The following is a 10,034-nucleotide window of genomic DNA, read 5'->3' as shown; positions in this document are numbered from 1 at the left end:
CGTGGAGGGGGGGGCGTGAAGCCCGCAACCCGACCTCCTCTCCAGCTCGGAAGTGGCTTTCTGCTCTCCTCATTATTCTGCACATTCTTGGAGACCAGTGGGGAGACTGTCTCGCCAGAGTGATACATGCTTTGGTTATCTCCCACTTGGACTACTGCAATGTGCTCTACATGGGGCTACCTTTGAAGGAAACTACAACTAATCCAAAATGCGGCAGCTAGAGAGGTCATTGGGAGTAGCCGCAAGGACCATATAACAGTGGTCCTAAAGGATCTTCATTGGCTCCCAGTACGTTTCAATAGGAGTATAGCATCTAGATCAAGGGCAGTAATAGTGCCACTGTATTCTGCTCTGGTCAGACCTCACCTGGAGTACTGTGTCCAGTTCTGGGAACCACAGTTCAAGAAGGACACTGACAAACTGGAACGTGTCCAGAGGAGGGCAACCAAAATGGTCAAAGGCCTGGAAACGATGCCTTATGAGGAACGGCTAAGGGAGCTGGGCATGTTTAGCCTGGAGAAGAGGAGGTTAAGGGGGGATATGATAGCCATGTTCAAATATATAAAAGGATGTCACATAGAGGAGGGAGAAAGGTTGTTTTCTGCTGCTCCAGAGAAGCGGACACGGAGCAATGGATCCAAACTACAAGAAAGAAGATTCCACCTAAACATTAGGAAGAACTTCCTGACAGTAAGAGCTGTTTGACAGTGGAATTTGCTGCCAAGGAGTGTGGTGGAGTCTCCTTCTTTGGAGGTCTTTAAGCAGAGGCTTGACAACCATATGTCAGGAGTGCTCTGGTGGTGTTTTCTGCTTGGCAGGGGGTTGGACTCGATGACCCTTGTGGTCTCTTCCAACTCTATGATTCTATGATTCTGAGCACAATTCAAAGTGTTGGTACTGACCTTTAAAACCCTAAATAGACTCAAACCAGTACAGTGGATGCTTGGGTTGCGAATGTGATCTGTGCGGGATGCACATTCACAACCTATACCTGTGCATGCACGGCTCGCGATTCGGCGTTTCTTTGCATGTGCAAAGCGCAATTTAGCGCTTCTGCGCATGTGCAACTGCCGAAACCTGGAAGTAACCTGTTCCAGTACTTCAGGGTTTCAGCTGTCCGTAACAAAACAAAAAAAACGCAACCTGAAGCGGCTGTAACCCGAGGTATGACTGTTTACTTGAAAGAGCGTCTCCATCCCCATCATTCAGCCCGGAAACTGAGATCCAGCTCCGAAGGCCTTCTGGTGGTTCCCTCACTGTGAGAAGTGAAGTTACTGGGAACCAGGCAGAGGGCCTTCTCAGCAGTGGCACCCGCCCTGTGGAACGCCCTCCTATCAGATGTGCAGGAGATAAAGAACTACACAACTTTTAGAAGACATCTGAAGGCAGCCCTGTATTGGGAAGTTGTTAATGTTTGACATTTTATTCTTTTTTATATTTTGCTGGAAGCTGCCCAGAGTGGCTGGGGAAACCCAGCCAGATGTGTGGGGTATAAATAATAAAATTATTATTATTATCATTGAACTATACAGCTTGAGGAACTTTCCTGAGTAGGCCATTGACATGAGAGGCTCGTCCAGCCCTCCCGTTCCCCACATTGCCCTGTTGTTCTGCTTGTACACATGCCAACTTGGGGGGATGGGAGAGGAGGGAAAGTATTTTGTCAAGGTGTGTCCTTGACTGTTCTTCCATTACTGTAACTCTTGAAACCAATCTTTCATGCACATGAAAGCTTATACCCAGAATAAACTTAGTTGGTCTCTAAGGTTCTACAGGATGCAGGTGGTGCTGTGGGTAAAACCTCAGCGCCTCCCGTCATTCGGTCCCAGCGCCTGCCAACCTAGCAGTTCGAAAGCACCCCCGGGTGCAAGTAGATAAATAGGGACCGCTTGCCAGCGGGAAGGTAAACGGCGTTCCGTGTGTTGCGCTGGCTCGCCAGATGCAGCTTGTCACGCTGGCCACGTGACCCGGAAGTGTCTGCGGACAGCGCTGGCTCCTGGCCTATAGAGTGAGATGAGTGCTCAACCCTAGAGTCTGGCAAGACTGGCCCATACGGGCAGGGGTACCTTTACCTTTAAGGTTCTACTGGACATTTTTTAAAGATATATTTCGACTGTGTTAGACCAACACGGCTACGTACCTGAATCTTGAAACCAATATAGGCTCAACCCTGATGTATAAAAAGCATCTCCATCACGGATTAAACATGCAAACTCCAGCAGTAAAATGTGGGGTCTTATTAGCTCTCCCCTTTCAGAGCTACAGCTCCCAGAATTCCCCGTGAAGTGGGATTGGTGAACCATTCTGGAAATTGTAGCTCTGGGAGTGGAACGGAGTCGCCTAACAACTCTCAGCACCCACAACAAACTTCAAGACTGTGTTTTGGTTCTTGTACTGTTTCAGAGGGATGCGGGTGGCGCTGTGGGTTAAACCACAGAGCCTAGGGCTTGCCGATCAGAAGGTCGGTGGTTCGAATCCCCGCGACGGGGTGACCTCCCGTTGCTCGGTCCCTGCTCCTGCCAACCTAGCAGTCCGAAAGCACGTCAAAGTGCACGTAGATAAATAGGTACTGCTCCGGCAGGAAGGTAAACGGCATTTCCGTGCACTGCTCTGGTTCGCCAGAGCAGTTAGTCATAATAATAATAATAATAATAATATGAATATTAATTTATTATTTATACCCCGCCCATCTGGCTGGGCTTCCCCAGCCACTCTGGGTGGCTTCCAACAAAGTATTAAAATACAGTGGTCTGTTAAACATTAAAAGCTTCCCTAAACAGGGCTGCCTTCAGATGTCTTCTAAAAGTCTGGTAGTTGCTTTTCTCTTTGACATCTGGTGGGAGGGCATTCCACAGGGCGGGTGCCACCACCGAGAAGGCTTGGTTCCCTGTTACTTGGCTTCTCATAGGGAACCGCCAGAAGGCCCTCAGCGCTGCACCTCAGTGTTATGTTATGTAGTGTTATGTAGTCCTGCTGGCCACATGACCCGGATGCTGTCTGCGGACAAACGCCAGCTCCCTCAGCCTATAGAGCGAGATGAGCGCTGCAACCCCAGTGTCGTCCATGGCTGGCCCTAACGGTCAGGGGTCCCTTTACCTTTACTGTTTCAGAAAGTGCTGGTTGTATAGGTCTCACTTCAAATGTGAACTGAATCACATTTCTTCCCCCATCCCTCCTGCAGGCCCAAAGTCCACCCTCTCCTTTTCTCTGCTCATTCTTGAGCTCTCGACGGTTCTCTAGAGAACTGTGTCTTGTCTTTGTCATTTCCCCTTCCAGAGCTTCCTGCCTTGAGAGAGGCACTTAGCTTAGCTTGCATCTCGTCTCATGTCTGTATCACTTCCACAGATTTACGGCTCAGATCAATGGCAGACCTGGATCCAAACTGAGCCTCTTTCCCTGTCCCTCTTTCCCCTCTAATCCCTCCCAAAGTGGATGATCCAAGGGACCCGTTGCCAAGGGATCTTCCCAGGAGAGAAAGAGCGATGCAAACTGTCAATGGCTTTCGCCGAAAGAGGCAGCGTCTCTCCACCGCTTTCTGAGCTGTGCCCTTCAGGTGAACCTCTCTCATCTGGAGTACTGCAGTTTTGGATGTGACGATAAGCAAGGGCATTAGCATTTCCTGGCTGGCATTTATTGGAAGGCAAAGTTTGCTTGCGGAGAGTCTCTGAGGAGAGGCAGCTTGGCTTCAGCTCTTTGCCAGCGAAAGACCTTGGAGCTGAAATGTTTACTGGCAAAGCGGAATATCCTTCCTGTCTCATTCTCAGTGGAACGCCTCCTGCAGTCTTGGTTGATGCTGGAAACTATCTGGTTAAGGCACTTGGAAAGAAGAAGAAGAAGAAGAAGAAGAAGAAGAGTTTGGATTTGATATCCCGCTTTATCACTACCCAAAGGAGTCTCAAAGTGGCTAACATTCTCATTTCCCTTCCTCTGCCACAACAAACACTCTGTGAGGTGAGTGAGGCTGAGAGACTTCAGTGTGACTGGCCCAAGGTCACCCAGCAGCTGCATGTGGAGGAGCAGGGACGCGAACCCGGTTCACCAGATTACGAGTCCACCGCTCTGAACCACTACACCACGCTGGCACAAGAGACAAGCCCCAAGCTGATTCACCATTTTCATTCCTTTAGCCTCCCTCACATGTGGCAATGGAGCAGAACGAGAGTGGAGAAGCATGACTATTGGGTCCTCCTCTTTGCAGAGAGACCCATTGTCCTCGTTGGACTGGTCATGTTGTGTGGATGCCTGATTATCATCTTCCAAAGCAGCTACTGTGGGCACCACAGTTCAAGAAGGACACTGACAAACTGGAACGTGTCCAGAGGAGGGCAACCAAAATGGTCAAAGGCCTGGAAACGATGCCTTATGAGGAACGGGTAAGGGAGCTGGGCATGTTTAGCCTGGAGAAGAGGAGATTAAGGGGTGATATGATAGCCATGTTCAAATATATAAAAGGATGTCACATAGAGGAGGGAGAAAGGTTGTTTTCTGCTGCTCCAGAGAAGCGGACACGGAGCAATGGATCCAAACTACAAGAAAGAAGATTCCACCTAAACATTAGGAAGAACTTCCTGACAGTAAGAGCTGTTCGACAGTGGAATTTGCTGCCAAGGAGTGTGGTGGAGTCTCCTTCTTTGGAGGTCTTTAAGCAGAGGCTTGACAACCATATGTCAGGAGTGGTCTGATGGTGGTTCCTGCTTGGCAGGGGGTTGGACTCGATGGCCCTTGTGATCTCTTCCAACTCTATGATTCTATGATTCTATGATACTCTATTCCAAACTTAAAAATGGAAAGTGTAATGCTGGTGGTCAACAAGAGAGGTTTAAAGACTGTCTCAAGGCAGATCTAAAAAAATGTGGTATAAACACCAACAATTGGGAAACACTGGCCTGCGAGCGCTCCAATTGGAGAACAGCCTTTACCAAAGGTGTCATGGGCTTTGAAGACACTCAAACTCAGGACGCAAGGGAGAAACGTGCTAAGAGGAAGGCATGCTTGGCAAACCCTCACCATGATCAACTCCTGCCCGGAAACCTATGTCACCACTGTGGAAGGACGTGTGGATCCAGAATTAGCCTCCACAGTCATTTATGGACTCACTTTTAAAACCATGTTTATGGAAGACAATCTGACTTGGCTATGAAGGATCGCCAAAGAAGAAGATACAATGCCAAAATTTGGTGCCCCCACCTCTCACCTTCCATTCTACAGGCCTTCAAGCAGAGGACTGCCTCCTGCAAAGCAGGGCACGTGGACACCCTGCAGAGAAACAACATGCTGCCCCAAGACCCCAGCATAGATGGAAATGGCGGGGCATGTATAAATGACAGCTATCATTGTCGTACATTGCGTTTTAAGTGAGCGCCACAGTGGGTTTCCCTTGAATTGCATCAGCTCGTTTTCTGTTTAATTCATGTTCTGCAGAAACAAGGCCAAAACGGAGTGATCAGATTTCCAGAGGGATAAATGGACGTCCACCAATTCCAGAGACCCAGAGGAAAGAGGAAAATGATGGATGGTACTCTGGTGAAACCAGGCCAGTGTGAGCCACCAGCCTTGCAGAAATTTTGTCAAACCTTTCAGGGCAAAATGTACACTGCAATTATCCATTTTAGTAGGAAAACGCCACTTTCCAGAACTGTTGTCTAATTTGTATTTAAAAACCAAGTGTATGTGTTTGTGTGCTGTTAATCTGAAGGGAGTGGAGAGACGTTGCTTTAATTTACTTATTATTATTTATTTTTTTGCAAAGTGAAGATAGCTTAGAAATATCCCCTTGTGTTCTTTTCCGGAGCGGTCGCTATTTTAGCACTTGCAGGCAGTGCTTTTCTTTTCTCCTAAAAAAAATGTTTAGGGGTACTCTCATTTTCCTACACATATTGAAATAGTGCTCATCAATGAGGCCAAACTTAGATTTACAAAATGTTTAGGGGTACAGTCATACCTTGGGTTACAGATGCTTCAGGTTGTGTTTTTTCGGGTTGCAGACTGCCGAAACCTGGAAGTATCGGAACGGGTTACTTCTGGGTTTTGGCGGTCGTGCACACGTAGAAGTGCTAAATCGCGCTTTGCGCATGCGCAGAAGACCAAATCGCAATCCGTGCGTGCAGGATGCACGTTCGCAACCCGAGTGTCCGCTGTATGCGTATCTCTGCGTCCCCGTCCCCCCGGAAAAAACTACTGCTTGCAGGTGTCTAGAGGCTGTGTGGATCCAACTCTGTGTCTCCTTCAGAGCCAGCCCGCCAATGACACTGTTGACGCTGTTGCCTCAGGTGGCAGATCTAGAATAAAATAATAATAATAATAATAATAATAATAATAATAATAATAATAATAATAAATTACTTATACCCCACCCATCTGACTGGGTTGCCCCAGCCACTCAGAGTGGCTTCCAACATATTAAAAACACAGCAAAACATTAAAAACTTCCCAATACAGTGGTACCTCAGGTTACAGACGCTTCAGGTTACAGACTCCGCTAACCCAGAAATATTACCTCGTGTTAAGAACTTTGCTTCTGGATGAGAACAGAAATTGTCTGGCGGCAGCAGGAGGCCCCATTAGCTAAAGTGGTGTCTCAGGCTAAGAACAGTTTCAGGTTAAGAACAGACCTCCAGAAGAAATTAAGTTCTTAACCCAAGGTACCACTGTACAGGGCTGCCTTCAAAAATGGCTTCCTCTGCCACTGCTGTCCACCTCCTCCTTCGAGCCTGCCCAGAACAATGGCCACTTCCTCCATGCCCAACCAATCCTTTTGCCATGACCTCTTCTGAGCCCGCCCTCTGGTGGAGGCACTTGGGGGTGCTGTGGGGTAAGGAGGGGTTTTGAGTTGTGGGGAGGCAGGTGAGGGGGTGGGCAAGGTACAAATGGAAGGAGTTTGGCCAGGTGTGGGGATGGGCAGCAAGGAAGGCCGAGTGAGCCCAGGTGGTTGTCTTTGAGTCTATATAGCAAGATATTTGTATCAAAATGGCACCTCATCTTTTAACAGCGGCTCGTTTGTTAATTTCAGCAAACTGCCAGAAAGCAAGAAGCCTCCGCGGTAGAGGAATGGATAGTGAAACTTTGGGGTGTTGTATTGACAAAGATGGGGAGAGTTAGAGAGGGTAGGACAAAAAGCAATCTGTTCATAGAGGAGCGGACTGTATTTGGTATGCCCCGCAGAGGACCTTAAGGTCCACAAATGACAACATTTTGGAGCTCCCAGGTCGCAAGGTGGTTAGATTGGTCTCAACTAGGGCCAGGGCCTTTTCAGTACTGGCCCCGACTTGGTGGAACGCTCTGTCACAAGAGACTAGGGCCCTGCGGGACTTGACATCTTTCCACAGGGCCTGCAAGGCAGAGCTGTTCCGCCTGGCCTTTGGTTTGGACTCAGTCTGACCCTTATGTTTCCCTCCCCTTATGGTTTTCATCTACAGGCTACTTTTAAAATGGGGCTGCATTTTAAATTTCATTTTAACCTGTATTTTAATTTCCCCCCCCCATTATGTTTTTATTGTAATTTTACCAGTGTTAGCTGCCCTGAGCCTGGCTCTGGCTGGGGAGGGTGGGGTGTAAATTATTATTATTATTATTATTATTGTTATTGTTATTGTTATTGTTATTATTATGTTATTTTTCATGTACTGAAGTAACAAAGGATAAGAAAACAGACAACCTTTTCTTATACTGGGTGTATCCCAATATGTATCCATTTCTTTATTTTATGTATTATTTTGTTTGGGATTTGAGAGCTGTATATCTGCGATGCTTTAATAAAGGAAAACACGGCGAAAGAAGGAGAAAAAAATATTGGTATTTTGGGTAGGCTGTGCAAAAGAACAGCAGGAGCGATTCATTATTTCCTCTCTCTCTCTCTCTCTCTCTGCCTTTGAATGGCAGGTTTGTTTACTTTGGTGATCACAGAAGTATGGGGGGTGGGGGGGGAGAACCCTCAGCACCACAACCACCAGCAGAAATCAAACCTTTAAGCTCAGAATGTAAGCATTTATTCTGGAAATCGATGTATTCATTTCAGGAGACTGCTCCTCCTTGTCTTAATCAATGAGAGTTCAGGCCCAGGTAAATGCCCCATTTTGGAGAAACAGTATGAGGGACTCGAGAGAGCAGTCTGGATCCTGCTGGAAGGAAAGGGAGAGGCAAGACGTTAACAATTTTACGACCTCTTCATGATCAGGGTGGATATTCGCGTATAGAGAGAAGTGTGAAATCGGGTTATTTTTGTATTGCATTACGACTTAGGGCGGCCTTCTATCTATTACTCGAAGTACATCAATACTAAGCTGCTTAAAAACTCACTGTTGCTGAGCTTCAAGTCATACAGCAATTTCTTTTCAGTTCCTTGGTGAGATCTTGGGCACTTTGGAATATAAGAACATAGGAAATTGCCTCACTTCGTTGAGTTCAGTATTGTCCACACTGATTGGCAGCTGCTCTTCAGGCATTCTGGCAGAAGAAATTCGCAGCCCAACCTTAAGATACCAAAGACCTAGGCTGGGATCTTCGGTGTGGAAAAGAGGTGTTCACAGGGTTCAAGGACTTTGTGGGTAGTTGTAAGGGTTGCAAGCACAAAATTCGGGGGTGGGGGAGAGACATTCAATTGCACAAACAGAAACCCTACCTATGATGCAATGTTCGCCTTTAGTGCTCTGCTACCTTGACAGATCAGAAGGTCGGCGGTTCGAATCCCCACGACGGGGTGAACTCCCCTTGCTCGGTCCCAGCTCCTGCCAACCTAGCAGTTCGAAAGCATGTCAAAGTGCAAGTAGATAAATAGGTACCGCTCCGGCGTGCCCTGCTCTGGTTCGCCAGAAGCAGCTTAGTCATGCTGGCCACATGACCCGGAAGCTGTATACTGGCTCCCTCGGCCAATAAAGCGAGATGAGCACTGCAACCTCAGAGTCGTCCGCGACTGGACCTAGTGGTCAGGGGTCCCTTTACCTTTACCTTGACTACAGCCCAAAACCTATTGCAAACGACTTGCATATCTGATTTAGTTCCACCTTCTACCAGAGAGCCAGTGTGGTGTAGTGGTTAAGACTGGTAGACTCGTAATCTGGGGAACCGGATTCGATTCCCCGCTCCTCCACATGCAGCTGCTGGGTGACCTTGGGCCAGTCACACTTCTCTGAAGTCTCTCAGCCCCACTCACCTCACAGAGTGTTTGTTGTGGGGGAGGAAGGGAAAGGAGATTGTTAGTCACTTTGAGATTCCTTCGGGTAGTGATAAAGCGGGATATCAAATCCAAACTCTTCTTCTACCTACCCCTTGAGTAACTTATTATGTCAAAGAAGAAGAAGAGGAGGAGATTAAGGATGACAACTTGGAAAAAGAAATCATAATTATTATTTTTGCTGATGATCGCCTGATTTTTCAATAGCTCATCAAAAAGATGCAAGGCAAAAAAGGTAGCAAACTGTGATAGCTATTAAGTTGTTTGAAAAAGCATCAACAGAGCCAGGAAGGGAGGAATTTACTGGCAATACACATTTCCCAGTTTTTCCCCCTGTTTTTTTTTTTTTACCGGCAGTCAATAAATTTGCTGGCAATTGGCAAGTCACTTTTTGATGGTGTTATTGAGGAGGTACCAGCAATCAGAGCCAAAACGAGTAACTTGCCCCAAATTTGCAAGTCTAATGCTGCCATTGGAGATGATACTAAAATATGATTCCCTCCCCGCTTTCCCAAACCCTTGATTGCTTCCGTTCCCTTCATTTTCATCTTGGTTTGCAACTGATAAAGTGTGACTTTGCAAATCTCAGCGGAATATCTTGGGAACAAAAGTGGATAATGACACAAACATGTATTATTTATAATATGCCGAGGTTGTAGATATTTAAATAGAAAGGGGGTGGTGGTGATGGAATCAGCTTGCCAAAAATCACGAGCAATAAAAGAAGTCCCAAATGAAGCCAAGAAAGAATCATAAATGAGAAGAAAATTAGACTCTCTTTGGACAGGAAGGCTCAGAAAATGTTACAAAATTGTGAGCTGAGATGAAATTCACACAGGATTATCAACCTCATATATCCAACATG

The sequence above is a fragment of the Podarcis tiliguerta genome (assembly GCF_965153285.1).
Source record: "Podarcis tiliguerta genome assembly, chromosome: 3".
In the NCBI taxonomy this organism is placed as follows: Eukaryota; Metazoa; Chordata; class Lepidosauria; order Squamata; family Lacertidae; genus Podarcis; species Podarcis tiliguerta.
Note: the sequence above shows the minus strand (reverse complement) of the source record.